Raw genomic sequence first — 16,472 nt, forward strand, 5'->3', positions numbered from 1 at the left:
AAAATAATGATCCCTCAACACTCTTTGGAAACACCGGATTCCATTCAAACAAAAAGGAAACCATTTTCAGGCATAAATAACGTTAAAAAACTCAAATGACTGCTCCAAATTTTCATCACAAAAGCCTATTCTTATCCAAAATCAGCAGCTTAATGTAGATAGCCCTTTCTACAGCATTAACTTAATTAGCTGTTTCGACTGAGACTTATTAAAACACTTGGTGAACTGCGGCCAAGCTTCCTGAGTGGTAAAATGAAGAGGATACATTAATAAGTGTATTAAAAAATCCCAAGTGTCATATTGCTTTGGCACAGACCCATCTGAGATAATTAAAACAAAGAATCTAATGAGGTTGTTACTGACTGTTTATTAAAAGCTGGAGAAGCCGCAGATTTTTATTTGCAATTGCAAATTAAACCTCAATAATATCAGAGTGGAAACGTAGAGTAGAAATATTGGGTTTGCTTTTTAATAATCAGACATTTACTGTATTTAATTTCACTCAGGAATCACCAACATTAAATATGACTGATTTTAATCAACACATGCACAACTATAAATACATAGAAAAAATAGGACAGCAGAAGCAGAACATAACATTGAACAAAAACTATTTTAAAAGTTCTGCTCTTTATTATGCATCTGAAACCTAGAAAGTGAATTTAGCATACAATCAGGTGTAAACAAATAAAATATTAAGCTTTTTGTTCAAATGAAATGTTCACAAATGAACATGTAATGTTTTTGTTTTATAAATATCTGGAAAACAAAGTGATGTAATTCCAGCAATGCAACAAAAGATATCAGCTGTTTTATAGCTGAGAAAAAAAGTTGGGACGATGCATCACAACATGATTGAGATATCTCCAGACTCTGACATCAACCTGAGGAAACTGTCTGTGTGTGCAACTCACTTCAAATAACCCCACAGCATCATAACTGCTGCGTTTCCATCCAATTATCATGCAAATTTTAAGCACAAATTGAGAATTAAGCGTTTTCATCAATTTTTGGAGCAAAGCAACCGGGCTAACCAAAGCGTAATTTCATGAGACGCTAGCGCTAATCATGGCTGTAATAAACAGGAAGTAGCAGTTGCTAACTAGCATGTACCTCACATCTCTCAGAGTTCAGTGCCTCTGGTAAGGCACAGACCCATCAGTGGATGAGAAAATTCATTACATCTGAATTTATTCTGCAAATGTGTTTCCATCAAACCTTTTGTGCATTTTCAGAAAAACAAAAAAAAAACACCTCTAGTTAACATAAAAACTGAATTGTTTTAAATTCTGTTTTTTTTCGTCAACTTTTTTGTAATGTAATACTTTAAAAAGTGCACACAAAATGTTGATGGAAGCACGGCCACACAGATCGGTTTCAGCTTCTTATTTTTCTGTGTTTTTTCTGATGCATGGGAGCATTCATGGTGGATCCAGCTGCAGCAAAGCATTCTGGAACCATGCTTTGGTTTGAAGTAGCTCTAATATTCTACTAAAATCAGATTGTTTGATTAATCATACAAATAATTTACATTAGGAAAGTATTTGTTGGTTGCAGCTCCACACTGGAGCAGGTTTTACGCCAATCATCTAGCAAAGCTTAGATGATTGAAAACTCTGTAAAAATGCTAATCTTGCTTTAAAATGTGACTCTAAGGTCTTAAAATGCAGTAAATATAGCCTCAGATGATTCTCTAACCTAGCGGTTCACTAGCAGTATGATGTTTTTTGGGGGTTTTTTGAGTCATGGAACCAGTTTCTGGCCGCCTGGTAATTAAAACCATATTTGCAGCATTAGGAAGTAACGCCGCCAACAAGCGAAAACATTGATTTTTTTTTAAAACGTCATTCCCTCATCCCTAAAGTTTAGCAAACATACACAAAAATCTGATTTGAACTCTCTGTCTAAACAGATCGTGGTGCAGAAACACACATGGTCAGATAATGACGAGCGGACATGACGTTACCTCCCATCCATCTTCCTCACTCCTCTTCCTAGTTCTTCATGGCTCATCTGTGTCCCGCTCCCCTTGACCCCATCCTGTCACCTTCTCCCCGTGTCTTTCCACAGTCTGTTCTTCCAAACTCACAATGATCTATGTTTCTGATGCTGTGTGTGCTTGTTGTAGTTTCACCGCTAAGAAATGTGATGGGATTAACTGGTTCTCTGGAACCAATATGACGTTTAAATGCAGCTGTAATTCTGTGGATTAAAGAAAAAAAATAGCAATTTCCTGTGAACTTAGTTAAATAATTACGCCCTGTTTTCCTTCATCAAATGTCAGTTCTGAATTTTCTTCCAAATCTTTTTTTATGGATTCTGCAGGAATGGATGTTAAAACTTGAGAATTGGTAATGTTCTTGAATTTTAACTACTATTAAGTTAAACTGATGGAGGAATATTTCAAAACAGATCAGATTTGATCCCTTGAGATACTTTAGTCTATACACTGCAAAAAATCTTACCAAGTATTTTTGCTCTAGTTTCTTGTGCAAATATCTTAATTCACTTGAAATAAGACTAAAATAACTTACAATTATCTTTCCAGCAAGAAATATGAGCTTAATTTAAGTCAATCAAGAAAATATTCTGAATTATTTTCTTTGTCAATGAATCAAAGTGTGAGTCTTTTTGTTTCAAAGCCAGAAGCTCATAATATTTAATCAAAAACAATATTTCAATTCACCCTGAATCTCACCGGAGGAATAGAAATTTACTGTCAATGTCTGTTTACATTTGATCTCCAGTTTTTACCTCAGAATGAGGAAATATATTAATTTCCTCACACCGAACCTCAAAACTTAAAAGTACAACACGAAGTTAATTACATTTGGAAATGTCCAGATTGCAATCATTAACTGCACAAGTAGCAGAACGGGGAAGAAAAGCTTAGCAGCAAATGTTCGTTATACCCACCGGAACTAAATAAGAAAAACTCCTGAACGTTATTGAAAAAAAAATCTCAGTTCAAAGAAAGAGCCGAGGCATTTAAAATGAGACGCCAGGACTTTATCAGCAATTACGTTACTCGTCTCCAAATCACACTATCATCCTGCTTAATTGCACAAAAATTGGACACATAATAAAAAATAATTAAGCTGCCACTTTCCATCAAAGAAATTAATTAATAAACAGATAGAAAAAGACGTTTTCCAGGGTTTTTATGCCGAGCTGCGCTCATCTGCAGACATTCAGGACTGAATGGCATTCATTGTATTTCAGTCTTTTTAGATGTTTTTGGAGACCACCTGCTGCTCTCAATTAATTATTGATCAAGTATGTTTTCACAATTAAATCTTTGATACCTCGATATTCTTAAAGAATGTAATTTAACCAGTTTTCTTAATGATCTCTTAAATTTTAATCCTGTTAGAGCCATAAAAAGTGTGCAAGTCAACAGTGCAACCAACTGAATATTAAAGCCAGTAAGCCCAAAAGGTTTGTACTCTGACATAATTCAGATACTCTTCAAAATAAGAGTCTTGGGTTTGATTTTCCATAAAACATGCTCCCAAATCCTACTGAGATGAACAGAAACATATGGATGGGTTTAATTTTTTCAGACTTGCATTGATGCTACAAAATGGGCAAAATGGCTTAAAAATAAATTCTTCAATTGTTTTTATCCAAAAGTAAATTTTTGATTTTAATAGATTTTATTCTCAAAATAATTAAAAAAATTACAAATGGCTTTTATTTCAATCATGTATTCTCAGCATGTTTGGTCAGCTGGCTTTATTACCGCTGTACAATGGCTGCTGGAAAATAAAAATGCTTTGTTGTTGACACTTATCTTCATTCTTGTTGGTTGAACAGGAGGCTCCATTTCTGCTTTTCAAAGATGAACATTTGCGCATCTGTTTGTGGCCATTTTCACAGACGACTATAACAATCATTTTCTGCAGCTTGAACTCAAAAAACTCGTCTTCTCTGTGCCTTCCAGGTTAAAGTTGTTTGGTTTCCTCAAAGACCTCGAATCCCTGTAAGACCTCTGGTGGATTATCATCAGCTCAACGAACGTCCACTTCAGCTCTGATCCGCCCGGGTCTCCGTTCTCTGACTGATCTTCCTCTGCAACTCACTTTGGTCCATTGAAGACTAAACCACCTTTACTTATCCTCCCTGTTTAAGATTCATCTCCATATTTGTCCTTCGCTCTATTTGACCAATCCTCTTTTTCCTCTTGGCGCTGCTGAACCATGAACTCAGGAGCCGTCCTTAGTTTTGAGGTTTTTTTTGTAAATAATCTCCCTTTTACCTTTTTATGATTCATGTGGGTCGTGAAAATTGGCTAAGAACATGAAAGGAATAATTTAATATTTGAAACAAAAGAGATGATGTGATTAAAAATGAAACAATGATGTAATCTGCTATACAACACTGTTAAAAAATAAAGTTAAAGTCAATCAAGAAAATTCAATTCAAAATAGGCCTATTTAGGCCTATTTCAGTTTTCTGAAACAACTTTGTAGAAAACATTTTGTATCTTTGGTTTTCTGCGAATTAGAGACAAAAACCACAGAAGTTCAACCCATTAACTGTAAAAAAAACTCCCAGGCTTCAAACAGTCTGATCGATAATTTAATCAGCTCTATTGAGAGCAGACAAGAGTCCCACTCACAAAAGTTTTCAAAAACCTAATAGACAATAAGTATTGCAAATAAAAGACTGCAGGTTCTTCTTAAGAAATCAGCCAACTTGAAAATGGGAGCAGAAAACCTCTTTGTGCTGGAAATGTCAGAGTGTTCTTATGTTTTCAACCAGGTGCAAACGGGAGAGCTAATGCATTTCAAGGACAAACATGTATTATCAGCCCCTTGATGCAAAATTCAATTCAAAATAAAACTTTAGAAAGTTTTTGTGGTGTCTTTGACCAATTTATTCATCTTGTTGAAACATTTCACATTTAAAAAGAAAATCTGTTTTTGCCAAAATCTGAATGCATGATTTGTTCCTCTTCTAGCTTTATTGTTGCATGAAAACCTTTCAGGTCAGACTTCAGTTTGAGACGACAAAGTATTAAGATACGCAAAGAAAAAAAGAATTACGAGAATAAAGTCGTACAAGAGTAAAGTCGAAATAATACAAGTCGTAAAATTTTGATTTTATGAGTAAACTCACAATTTTGGGTCTTTATTCTGGTAATATTATGACTTTATTCTCATTTTACTATGACTTTATTCATACATCATTGACTTTATTCTCAAAATATTACTTTATTCTTGTCATCATGTCTATTATTGAATTAATTTTGACTTTATTCTCATAATATTTACTTTATCCTGAAATATGGGCTTTATCCTCATAATATTTTGACTTCAATAAACTTTACACTAGTATTATTTTGACCTTATTCTGAAAATATGACTTTATTCTTGTAGTCCAACGACTCATCATTATTTTGACTTTATTATGGTACAACTTTATTTTTGTAATATTACAACTTTATTCTCGTAATTTATGACATTATCTTCACATTTATATGTATTTTTTTCTTATGATCCTACCTCTCCGTCGTAGTTTTGGCATCTCTACCAGCAGGTGTAAGTCGATGGTTGTTCATCGCGCAGGTTGTCAGGATGTACGTTGCTTCGTAGGTTGCCGGTAACCACGGTGTCAATGCCCGTCTCTGAAAGCCAGGTAAGACTCATCAGCCCTGCTGTCTAGAAGAGCTTTGCTGCAAGTGAACCACAGGATGAGAGTGCAGGGCTGTTTCCATGGCAAACCGTCGGAGCACGCTTTCTGAGCAAAGCGACAATTACAGTCACTGTTAGAGCATCAAAGGCCAATTTAAACCCATTTCTGGAACCTTTAGGCACAGAAAAGGGGAGCCTTTTTGTTCGCTCTTCTTACAGGAAGGTGGATTACGCAGAAAGAGGTTCAATTTATCAGTTTTGTGTAAATCTTATAATTGCTGTTCTTCTTCTAAGCAGCAGTGGGTTCTTTCATCTCGCAGTCACAGCTTTGGTGGGAGTTTTTTTTTTTTCTTCCTATCATCCGCTTTTTGTTTTATTATTAATTAGCAAGCCTTCATCCTCAAATGCGACGCTGGGCACAGAGGTCTGTTAAGTCAACCCTGACTTTCATTCTTCCAGTCCAGCCTGGACTCAAAGTCTCCAGAAGCACTTCATTATTCACTTGTCCCTTTGAGCAGCAGCGGAGCAGTCTGACTCTAAAGTCAGCAGCCATTTTTTTTTTCTGTGCTGTTCAACATAAATCCACGTCACTCCAAACTTCCAGCTGATATAGGTTTCTGACTAAGCAGGAAAGGCAGGAAAGGTTTGGTAACGACTTATCTACCAATATATAGCTCTCATGCGACGTCATACTCCGGTAAACTTTGTAACTGATAGCAAGTGGTTGCTACGGAGTTGCTATGACAACAGTAGAACTAGCTCTCACCTTGTTACGAACTTATAAACAATACAAGTACATTGCAACTTTTACTCAATCACAAATTTTGATATTTACTGTAGTACTTACTGCCGAACTAGCAACATTAGCCTAGCTTTCATCTGTTAGCTAAGATGACATGCAGTGTAACTTGTCAAAAGAATTAATAAAATGGCAATAAAAGTTTAATTTACACTATTAAAGACTATTTAAGACAATTAAGCTGAAGATATCAGACGACTGACTACAGGCAATAATTTTAAGGAGATAAGGGAAACTGTAGATGCTAGCTTCTGCAGTAGTTTAAGATGGTGTACTACATGTACATACTTAGCCAGTCAATAGAACCTTGTTATTCATAGGAAGAACCTTGTTAATCATTGATTGTATGTATCCCTAAATTTCAGGTGAAGCTCCTCCAGTTTGTACCCACTCTTTATGTATCATTTTCTCACACATTGGCCAAGAGCATGAACATATTTCCTTTTTTTGGTCTCAAAGAAATGGGTCGGCTATGCCTACCAATGTGGCGCTGATCATTTCCATTTCAGACCTGTGGGAACAACATTCAATACATTTCAAATATTGTCTCTTCATCAACTGAATCTGAGCATTCGTGCTGAAAGTTTAGATCAGATCCTCAACAGAGGAATTTTAATGAGTTGAAAATGTATTTTCTGATGCACTCTAGGCTTTTGTTTTATTTTGAAACAGCATCACACTGATCCCAAACAGATTCTCCAGCCTGAGTTAAGTCTAACAAATGAATGATTTGCCTGTTAACCTCCAGGCCTGCGGAGGGAGATCATTTCAGAGCATATTTCCCAGATAAATCTGTCTTGTTGTTTTTACCTCAACGAATTAGCAGATAACATCTTCTGTCTGTAAATTAGACCTTTTATCAGTTTCTATCCCTACAAACCTGAGTGGGTAAATTTGGGGTCATGACAGGATGAGATGATTAGACCATAGTCATGATCAGAATCAAGTTATCAGTGCGCAGCTTTAAATTACTCACTAAGCTCACATCACAGTTCCAACATGAAATGTGATGCTAACTAAATGTTACCATGGTGATTTTGATAGCTTTCAAAAATGTTCTATATTTTATGGAAAATATTCAATATTATATTTTCTGTAAGAGAAAAATACAGTTTAACTAAATTGTTTTCTGAAACAGAAAAATAGTTTAAGGCCTTACTTATCTGTTTTGAAAACTTTCAGCTGAATAACGTTTGATTTCTGAATTGAAGATTTGATTATCGACTGGTAAGAATATTCAAATAGTTTGTATTCATGCTTTTATTTTGAAGTGGGTGAAGACAGCAGTTCTATTTCCTCTCTACATGTTTGCTCTCTTTTTGTCCCCATTAACTTTATTTCAAACAACAAACATAAAAGAACAAGATAAACCAGATGTAAACATTAATACAATATCAGAAAATGGAAATTATGATAATTAAATTGGTGAGTAAGGGTTGTTGTCATTCAATGGCAGATATAATTTAAAGTTAGCACATTAGCATTAACTAAATACTGTTTTGCTGTAGTGCTTTAGCATTAGCGGAACCAATGTTTATGATTAGCATTTAGCTTACTTTTTAGCTAAGCACTGTTTTCTGTTTTGTTTCATGTTAGCATAAAATCATTTGTTTGTTATAATCTAATAGAGTAATATAGCTACAATGACAGTGCCAGCAGGGATAAAAAGTTGACATGACTTGGATTACTAACAAAATGTTTCTACTTTACCTCCAAAAGTTTGAAAAAATCCCACAAAATTGTGTTTTCATTGTAAATTAACATGATTGTTCATGAAACCCTCCGTTTGAAGCTAATGAGAATGGAGGATTTTAGCTACAAAGACAGGACCAGTGGGAAATAAAAACCTTTCCAATGGATCAATTAGTTACAAAATGTTTCAACTTTACCTCCCAAAAATTCAGTATTTATTATTCAGTGTTTATTGTAAATTAACATGAAAGGCCATTGTTTGAAGCTAATAAAGATTTTAGCTACAATAACAGGACTAGTGGGTATAAAAAACTGAAAAATGGATGCTTGATAACAAATGTTTCAACTTTACCTCTAAAAAAAAAAAAACCTTAAAAAAAATCAGTTTTCATTATAAATTCACGTGCAGGAGTGTGTTTGAAACTCCGGGTCAGAGGTTCTGCTCTAAGTGTCGGATCCCTCCGTCTCCTCTCAACATCATCGCTGCGATGAAACTCCGCTTGATCCAGGAGGAGCGAGTGATGAGAGAGAAAACGAGGATGTGGGACGACCACATTCTGCCTCACGCCCTCGCCTCCTCTAAGGACCGACTTTTAAACGCCCCTGACGAACCCGAAGCCCCCCGAAGGCTCCGGGACCCCTTGGTGCTGAAGGATGTCCAGGTGGTTGACCGTGAGGGAGGAAGGGCCCTCCAGCAGATGGACGAGGGACCCTGACGCTGACAGGGTTGGGGTGAGACGCAGCACAGCTGACGGAGGCAGCAGGGGCTGTCATCAACACCATCAGCCTGAACCGGACCTCCATCCCCATGCTAATTACACGGAGTATACACAGGGAAAACCGCTGACAAATGGCGACAGCTTGCGGAGGCCATTTTTCTCTCGGATTTCACCATTTTGTCAAATAAATTTACTGAGCTCAGTTTATCATCTCTGTTTTGAAGTACAATATCAAAGTTTAGATAGGAAAGCTTTTGAAGGGGCACACCCAAAGAGATAAAGCAGGAAGTTCCCCACACTTCCTCCTGACTCATGTTTAGGTTGCAGAGTTTTGACTGAAAGTATAAGCTTGTTTGACAGCAACACTTCCAAATAGTAAAATGAAACCGCAAACTTGGAGCAGACATCGGAAAGCCTTGAAATCCCTCTACTGGGACCAGTTCCTTCTGCGAGCTAAAAGCACCAACACACACGTAAACCACTTCCTGTGTCCCACGTTGAGGCGTTGCCTGCGCCTATCAGGCATAACTTTATGACCACTGCACTGCCAAACAACAAAACCACAGTATTTTTTGTCTAATTTTTAGTACAAACATTTTATTACACTTGAAGCAAGACAAAACAAACTTACAAATGATTTCAGCAAGATATAGGAGCTTATTTTAAATAAATAAATCCTTAATATTGATGAAATAGTACAGATTATATGCCAAATAATCTGCCAGCGGATCAAGAATGTCTTGTTTTATATCAATATTAAGGAATTAATTAGTTTAAAAAACTCATATTTCTTGCTGAAAAGTTGCTTGTTAATTTTGTCTTATTTCAAGTGTACTAAGATATTTGCACTAGAAACTAAATGAAAATACTTGATGATATTTTTGCAGTGGGACAGTATGACAGGTGAGGTAAATAAAAAAATTGTCACCATGGCACCAGTAAGTGGGTGAGATAAAGTTTGAGTTTTGTTTTCAAAATAGATGAGTTAGACGGGCAAATCCATCCATCATTGATAATACTTGAAGTTTGAGTCAGTTATTTTCCTCTTAATTTGAAATTTATGGCACATGTCCAAATCATCAAAAGTAATCATGCTGAATTTTCTGTTTTGCACTTCAGTCTTACAAGAGCAAAAATGTTGCATTTTATCACTCTTGGTTGAGCTCTTCAATCATCACAGTGATATGGATAGCTAAAATAATAACACAAATAATAAGACAATAAATATTGGTGGCAATTTTGTTAGCTGACATGTTGAAATGGAATCAGGATAAAGTGATTCACAGGACTTAGGAACCACAGCGGTTTGCAAATTGCTAAAATATGTGGGTAATAACTCCAGAATCAAATAAATACCTTTAATTTATTTATATCGCCCCAATTCACAATAAATGTCCTCTCTATTCACTTTACAAATAAAGTAACTTGAATTCTACTGAAGAATTGAAGAGCATGCAGTGGATCATAAATCAATAAAAATAAAATGTAAATGTTAAACTCCACCTCAAAAAATGCTTATAATTGCCTATTTTAGTAGTTAAAACACCAAATGAACCTGAATGTGCATTAAAACTCACAGTGGAAATCATACCAGCATCCTTAAAGTATTACCTGTTTGCTTAACAGTCTTACATGGTTTTTTAATAGCATATTTCACGGTAAATTAAACCTTTATTGATATTTCATTAATTCTTTTGACAAGTTACAGTGATATAATGCAGTAGATTGTTTAAAACATGTTTCTTTTTAATAAATCCTGTTACAGTAAGTAAAAACATCTTGTAATGTATCTAATTATGGCCCATTTAGTAATGGAGTCTAAAGTGTTTCTGTGTCAGCGCTGATGGATTCGGTGGAAAAATCCGCCGTATTGCAGATAAGCCCCGTATTGTTTTCCCAAACTGGAGAGAGGCTTTATAAGCAAAACTGACCTAATCTAAAAATATGTTGTTAAGATTGTGTGAGGATATTTTAAAGATATAATCTCCCCTGACAAATTGTCTTCCAGGCTGGTCGCCATGGGAACAGGATTAATTTGTTTTCCACTTGTGTCACGAGAAAAGGAAAACAAAGAGGAGAGGCAAATTGTACAGCTAAAGAGGAAAGGGTTTCGGCTAAAGGGCCCATTGTGCTGGGTAAATCCTTGGCTTAGATGGAGATGAAGACTGGACCAGTTCCAATTCGTTTGCCTCCTTTGCTGCTTCATATCTTGCCAGGAATGGGATTGCCCAGTACAAGGAGTCATTCTTCCACACTGCAAAATACCAATTTTAATAATATTTTTGTCTAGTTTATTGTGGAAACATCTAAGTACACTTAAAATAAGATAAAACTAACTCAAAGTAACTTTTCAGCAAGATATAGGAGCTTGTTTAAGTCAACAATTCCTTTATGTTGCCAGTTCAACTAGCAGATTATTTCACTTATAACATGGGAAAAATGTCTTCTTATACGTCCAAACACGCCAGTGCAACTAGTACTTTTTTTTAATCAATATTAAGGAAAAACAATTTACTTCAACTTGCAAGGAAATTAGACCAAAGTTACTTGATAATATTTTGTGTTTTTGTAGTGTAGATCGAAGGAAGACACTGCAAAACCACCAAATCTTACCAAGTATCGGTGTAGTTTATAAATAACTTTTCAGCAAAAAATAGAAGTTTTTAGGTCAATAATTACTGAATATGGATTAAAAAATGCAGATTATTTCATTTATAATAAATTTTTTGCATATTATAAGTAAAAAAAAATACACCAGTGGAACTATAATTACTTCTCAATATTAAGGAATTATTACTTAAAACAAGCTCCAGTATCTTGCTGAAAAGGTACTTATGAGTTCCCTACACTGCAAAAACTGCAAATCTTGCCAAGTATTTTTGGTATAGATTAGTGGATAATCTTAGTACATTTGAAATAAGACAACACTAACTTACAAGTAACTTTTCTGCAGGGTGTGGGAGCTTGTTTTTAGTCAATAATTCCTGAATATTAATTAAAAAATGTTCTAGTTCCAAGACATTTCCCTTGTTATAAGTGAACAAATCTGCCAATAGAACCAGTACTCATCAATATGAAGGAATTAAAACAAGCTTCTAAATTGGTGAAAAGTTGCTTGTAAGTTTGTTTTGTCTTATTTGAACTGTACTAACATTTTTGTAATAAACTAGACCCAAATTACTTGGTAAGATTTTGTTTTTGTAGTGTGGGACAAATGAATTGTTCCATACACTGAAAAAACATCAAATCTTATCTAGTTTCAAGTATACTAACTTAAAAGTAAGTTGCAAGATGTTGTAGCTTGTTCTAGGTAAAAAAAAATTCTTGAAAATAGATAATAAATGACAAGATTCATTGGCAATTTTTTGTCACTTATTAAAATAAATTTTTCCCATGTTATAAGTGAGCAAATCTGTCAATAGAACTACAAGTTTTTCATCATCCATCCATCCATCCAATGTCTGTACACCCTTTGTCCCTAATGGGGTCAGGAGGGTTGCTGGTTCCTCTCCAGCTGCGTTCCGGGCGAGAGGTGTACCGCAGGGCAGCACAGAGACACACAGGACACACAACTATTCACACACACACACACACGCACACACACACACACACCTAGGGAGAATTTGGAGCCCAATTAACCTGACAGTCATGTTTTTGGACTGTGGGAGGAAGCCGGAGAACCCGGAGAGAACCCACCATGCACAGGGAGAACATGCAAACTCCATGCAGAAAGACCCCGAGCCGGGAATCGAACCCAGGACCTTCTTGCAGTGGAGTTGGGTATTCATGCAGCCACTGAGACCAGCTATCTGCTTGTATAATCTTGAGACATTTGCACTAAACAAGACCAAAAATACTCGGTAAGATTTAGTGTTTTTGCAGTGTAACCTCTAAAGTGACACGTTGTGAATAAATTAGACAAAGCTGAAGCTCAGATGAATGGGATTAGCCACATGGACACAATCTGCTTGTATAATCTTGAAATAAAGGTCAAGAATCTGTAAAAGGAAGCCAGTCTGCCCTCAGCACTTTGGCATGTGCTGTTTGAAAGACGGCAAAGCATAATGAGCTCAGATGAATGGGATTAGCCACATGGACACAATTCAGTGTCACAAAGGTTTTCTGTCAAAAATCATTGTTTTTAGGGGATTTTTGGAAATAAACCAAGCATGTCCATCAGTAATCCTGCCAGTTTTACAGGACAAGTTGAAATTTCCAAATGTTTGCATTGACCTTGGCTTCCGAGCTTGTTTTCCATTTTAAATCAGATTTCTTTTCCTGTGTCTTTGGGAGGTGGGTTGTTCACACTTCAGTGAGCAGACTCTATAGCCTCTCGCCCAAAGTCGGCCATTTTCCCAGCCCTTTGCCCCATGTGAATGGATACCCTCTCTCCTCATTCACACCCACCATGAAAGGAAAAGGCCTTTAATAATCCCCTCCTTTTGCGCTAATCAGCAGCGCTCAGAGGGATTCTGCAGAACCAGGAGGTTCCTGCCTTTGTGCCGGCCTTGACCGTCTTCATACTGTTGGCGTTTTCTGGCAGGGTTCGTCACCCCGGGGCTTTTTCATTTGCTCTCTATTGACTTGGTGTTAATTGGGTTGGGATAAAGATGCATCCAGATTTCAACCTCGGGTTCAATCATCTTAAAGCTTCATTGTGTGTTTTTTAGACGTTTAACAAGCAATGAACAAATGTTTGAAAGAAGGAGATTGGCGGGTGAAATCGTGGAGAGGCAACGGGGGAATCGATAGGAGACTGAAATGTTTGTTTGAGAAAAATCTCTCAAAACTTCAGCATTTTTATCAAATTCATCAATTTGCCATGATGAAACTACTACTCAGTTAATTAGTCAAGGTACTGACTGCAAACACAAAATCTTACTAAGTATTTTTCATCTATGTAGTTTTAGTGCAAATATTTAAGAGATGAAACTAACTCATAAGAAACTTCAGCAAGATAGGAGCTTGTTTTTAGTCAATAATGCCTTAACATTGATGGAAAAAGTATTTGTTCTATTGGCAAATTATTTCATTTATAACCAAAAAAAACAAAGTTTGGAATAAATAATAAAATAATAATAATCTACTGCCAATCTAACACTTATTTATAATCACAATAATAATTTCAAAATAAACATAAAGCCAATGCCTTACTTAAAAGTCATTACTACATTAATACTGTAACGAACTGAATGTTCTGAATGTTATGTGTGAAACGTTTGCGCCAGTTGCTATGGCAACGGGTGGGTGTGTGTGTAGTACGTAGTCCTCACAGAGAGAGAAACAAAAAAGACAGAATACCCGTTGTTTTAAGTTATTCTTCAACGGACTTTCAGCATTAAACACTTAATTAATAACACCTACATCTCCAGGATTCGGGAAATTTCTAACGACAGCCGTGTTGGCAGGCGGTTACATGGAGTTGCTATGACAACAATAAACAAACCACAAACTAGCTCTCGCCTCGTTCCTTTTAAACACTGTAAGTACATCACAACTATTACTCCATTACTGTTTGTGAGTACTCTATCCACATCTATGTAATACCAAGATAAATATCTGTGATATATGCTGTAGTCCTTTCTGTCGAACTAGCAGAATTAGCTAAGCTAATGTAGCTTTTAGCTGAAAATTAAAGAATCGTCTTTTTGCCCTCCAGCGTTGGGCGCAGGCGCGAAATTTCCAGACGCAATCAACAACATGCAACGTGTCTATATTGTTCGATGCACCATAATGTCAGTTCCAATATTTATGTCTTTTAAGTAAGGCAGTGGAGATTTTCTCACAGATAATCTTGCTAACAAGCTTAGTTTACACTAAGCTAAGCTAAGCTAAACTGAGCGGCATCCATTTGTATAAGTCTGATGTTTTTTAAGTATCATCTGCCTGAAACAGTCTTTGTCTCACCATTACTGGGGATAGCAGGGTTGGGCTTCAGGGGTATAACTGTAACAAATAGAGTATCCTGTTAAGAGCATCAGGGTGTTTAAGTGTGTAATCATTTGTTGCCTCTCATCCCTGCGGACCCAGCAGCCAGATGGAGGGAAGTCAGCGCTGGAAGACTCATGAAATCCCAGCAATTTGAGAGTGCACCCCAAGGAATCTCATTAAAGCAGCTCCACACGTCAATGATGCGGCCCCGCTCTGCTGTTTTTCTTACTGAGCAGGAGCTGTCCATGACGGATTAACTGGATAATGGTATTGGTTTCACATCAGCACTGCAGCAGGAACACCACAGTGGATGTACCAGGATAGCCCGGCTCTTCCCTCTGCCTCCTGCTTCTCAGCTAAGTAATTATTCCTTAAGCCCACCTACCCAGGCAAACAAAAATAAAATTGATTTCCCATTATGTGAGGCATTGCTCCTGCTGTGGAGGTCCTGTAAGGGTGACCAGGCAGGTGCAAACATGTCTAACCTCGGCTGGTGTGTCGGATCGCACGCTGCAGCCCTCTGGAGAAAACACCACCTAACACCATTTCTCCACACAAGAGTCGTTCAGGCTCGTAACGAGAGAGCGAAAGCTGATTGTTCACAATGGCACACTGCTGCTTTGATTGAAAAAGACTTTCTGCTCTTACACTTTATCCCTAACTGGATCTTCTCCAGTCTTTGACTTAGTTTCAAACTAAATACATCAAAGGATGATGATGCTGGCTGATTTTGCATATTTAGATCCCAGATCACCCAGTAAATTAATGCACAATGTCAGAAAAGTATTTTGGGAAGTGTTTTTATGTTGTTAAGAAAGGGGCGGATGCTGAAACTTTCCTTTATGCTGCTCCTAATTGGCTTGCAGTGTGGGATACACAAGAGCACAACACACACACCTTAAAGGACTGACCTTCAGGAAGAAAGTCATATTTTTCACTTGAAGCAAATATGGACTCTGCTGCATCAATATTTGGTCCCTTTACATCATGAAACATAAAAGCCACTGGACTGTTTTGAGTGCAAGAAGGATTATTTTTTTTCCTGTAAACAGAATGGCCCTGTCAAAACAATAAATGAATAACATGCTCTTATTATAAAAATACATTTACTCATAAAACGCTTTCATACAACGTACTGAACGGTTACAAGAAAATTAGAGACAAAGTAAGACATATAAAACAGTAAGAAGGCTTTGGTGTGTTAATTAAAAAGTCTAATTATTGGTTAAAAAAGATACAAAAGTTTTTGGGGTTTTTTAAACTACATTATGTGTTTTATACCAATATGATTTTTGCATATTTGTTAAAATTTTCATCATATCTTGACATAATAAAATTGAGCCCTGTGGTCCTACTGCCATCTGCAGAAATTCACCAACAACCAATCAGAGCCAGAAGGAAGGTCCTAGCTCTGTCAATCATGCTGGCGTACATCCTGCTCAGAACCTGACTCATTTTCTACATGCTCAAGATTGTTGTTTTGCTCCATGCTAAATAGCCTGTGCACTCATGGAAGACTCAGCTGTGGTGAACCAGCTATAACGCAGCAGAAAGCACAAGCACAAACATGATTGACAACACTAAAACCCTCCTCCGGGCTCTGATTGGTTGTTTCTAAGGAGCTGTGACAAGAGGCAGCAAAGGAACTGTGACACTATGGTGACAGTTTTAACAATATGTAAATGCTTTTGGTCC

The 16,472-nt window shown here is 36.7% G+C and overlaps 1 long non-coding RNA gene across 1 annotated transcript; it reads left to right on the forward strand.

Annotated features, from left to right (window-relative positions):
• Positions 1–14,117: 14,117 nt before the first annotated feature.
• On the forward strand, positions 14,118–14,975 carry LOC122840243. Its single transcript, XR_006372194.1, has 2 exons — positions 14,118–14,328; positions 14,877–14,975. It is a non-coding gene; the product is annotated as an uncharacterized LOC122840243 (long non-coding RNA).
• Positions 14,976–16,472: the final 1,497 nt, after the last annotated feature.

This window comes from Gambusia affinis, linkage group LG11, assembly GCF_019740435.1.
Source record: "Gambusia affinis linkage group LG11, SWU_Gaff_1.0, whole genome shotgun sequence".
NCBI lineage: Eukaryota > Metazoa > Chordata > Actinopteri > Cyprinodontiformes > Poeciliidae > Gambusia > Gambusia affinis.